We start from the raw sequence: 2630 nt of genomic DNA, 5'->3' as shown, positions 1-2630 counted from the left end.
TAAAAAATCACAATGCTTTGTATTCTCTGTTTTTCTTTCCTGTGCAAATGCACGGTATATATATATATATATATATATATATATATATATATATATATATATATATATATATATATATATATATATATATATATATATATATATATATATATATATATGTAGAGAGAGAGAGAGAGACCAAATAACCCCTGCCATGTTTATCAGGAAATTAAAGGAAAAAAACAAACAAGTTGGTAGCTTCTACCACTTTGGAAACAAGAACTAAGCTACCGACATCACTCACATAACAATGTAGTAGAGGATGCTCAGGACAGCAGCAAGGCAAGAACTGTAGGCTAAGCGTGTGGTTGAGGATGAATCCGACGGCGTGGAAGGCGCCGGTGCTTCTGATTTAGGGCCCTTTGCAGACGGGCTCACAGCTGGGCCATCTGTGGCTGGAGCATCGGCAGACGGCGGTGATGGCGGGGATGCAGCCGGGGATTCGGTAGGTGCAGAGGAGTCAGTAGGGGCAGGGGACCCATAGTCAGCAGACGGCACTGGAGCTGGTGGGCTTGCATGGGATGCAGCAGGTGCAGATGCATTGGATGGAGCAGGTGCACTTGCATTGGACGGGACTGAGGCTGCCTTCGGCGCCGAAGCCGGGGAGCCGCCGGATGCAAAGATCTCTGGCGGCTGGAGCACGGCGTCGATGGAGTATATGACAATCTGCTGTTGGTCCAGAACGGTATTACCGACATTAACGGTATTGAGGCCGGAGTTGACGGTCACATCTTGACCGTTGGTCTTCACATTCAGTTCAAATCTTGAATTACTGTTGGAAGCAAGGGTTTTCAAGGGTCCAGCCACCTTCTTCAGGTACTGCATTGGTTGATAACCCCTAATCGCATGGTACAATACAAGGGAGGACTTCTGATCAGCGGTCAGGTTGGCGGGTACAACGGCCAGGGCTTGATCTTTGGGTGCAAAAACTGTAATGCCATTGTTCTCAGCACCCTGGTATGTCTGAATTGCCCCTGTTGATTGGAGCAGCCCTGCAAAGGCCTTGAACCCAGCATTCAGGAGAGTGGAAGTGATATTAACCTGAGTTGCGGGCGTCGATGAATTCTCGAATCCAGGTGGGATTATGACGCTGCTGATCTGCAAGACCGATATGTTGTAGGGCTCCGCAGCAAGAGATTTCACGAGCTCGGCGGTTAGGCTGGAGCCGCGGGTGGCGGAGCCGAACGCGATCTTGCTGGAGCTCAGACTGGTGACATTTATGAAACCTTCGTGGCCAGTGGCAGTTCCAGTGGTCTGGAAGAGTGTGGTGAGCAGTGCGCTCTTTCCGGTGAGATGCTGCAGCTTCTCCGGGTCGTAGTAGTCAAGGACCACATGCAAACTTAGCACCCTCTTGATGGAATCCACCGGGAGGTTCCGCGCGGAGAGGGTGGACAGCGCATCATTGTTCACGGCAAGGACGGTGATAGTGTTTCGGCTGTTGATATCGGTGACGAGGCCCGTCTGCGTGAGGTAGCCATTGAAGACGCTGAAGTCCGAGAATTGGGTGAGCATTTTGGTGATGTTGAAAGATGTTGCAGTGGAGATGAGGAGGAAGAAGAAGAAGAAGAAGAGAGTAGGCCTAGACATGGAGGTGGGGCTCATTTTGGTCTTGGTAGGAGAGCAAACCAGTGCAGGGAATCCAATTTTGACGTAGGGAAAGAAAGGTTTGGAGCAGGAGCGGGCAATTCTTACCAATGAGCCTAGAAAGGAGGGAAGAATACATAGAGAGGGCCGGGGATGCATAAACGTGGATTGAATTGTTTTGCTAATTTTGGACATGATGAACGAGTGGAGGGGACCTACCATTTTTGGAGGTTTGATTTGTTCTCAGTTTGACCAATTACTACCGCTAGCTCTCGTGAAGAGGTCCTGTTCTCAAGGGGACCTACCATTTTTGTACATTGGATTTCTGATGATGTCAAATTGATTTTCCAAGGGCATGAATGAAATATTCATATAGTTAGGGCCAGTTTGCTATCCCTTTGCAAAAGTGATTCAAAACCACAAGATTCTTTCTTTCTTTTATTTTTATTTTGAGTCGCTGGTCACCCCCAAGTGACTTCTTGTCTCCCAACAGTTGAGGAATCGTTTTTTCTATTTTAAGCCTTTTTTTTTCAAGTACAAAGGCAAGGAAGGTCTCAACAAGTGTGCCCTTTGGCTTTTTTTCTTTTTGTTTTTTTATAAACAAAGATGGGTAAAATGTCTTCTTTCTTTTTTCTAATTTTGATAGGTAAGCTGGAGGAAATTAGGGATGGCAACTGTACTTGGTTGGATCCAGGTCTGGTATAAATATTTCTTTTTTGAGTAGAGGTCTGTTATAAACATTTCATAAACTGTACTTGGTCTGCATATTAATCGGACCCTATAGGTCTGACCTGAATTCGCAATTGAACCTCCTCCTCTCATACCAAGCTCTGATCCTATGGGAGGTGGGGGGGTCCAGATCGGGTCATACCTGACACGTTGACACCCCTAGATACATACAATGAAGCATAAGAGATCACTTGAATCCAGCTCATTAAATTGCCTTCTGACGCAGGAGCAGTAGCAAGACACCACATGTTCTCTGTAGGGGTGTCAACGGGACTGGT

The 2630-nt window shown here is 46.5% G+C and overlaps 1 pseudogene; it reads right to left on the bottom strand.

The window, feature by feature from the left end:
* Positions 1-279: 279 nt before the first annotated feature.
* On the bottom strand, positions 280-1641 carry LOC149837297 (fasciclin-like arabinogalactan protein 10 pseudogene; annotated as a pseudogene).
* Positions 1642-2630: the final 989 nt, after the last annotated feature.

Source organism: Nuphar pumila, chromosome 5 (genome assembly GCF_984573655.1).
Source record: "Nuphar pumila chromosome 5, dmNupPumi1.hap1.1, whole genome shotgun sequence".
In the NCBI taxonomy this organism is placed as follows: Eukaryota; Viridiplantae; Streptophyta; class Magnoliopsida; order Nymphaeales; family Nymphaeaceae; genus Nuphar; species Nuphar pumila.
The sequence above is the reverse complement of the archived record's forward strand: the minus strand, read 5'-3'. Positions and strand labels throughout refer to the sequence as shown.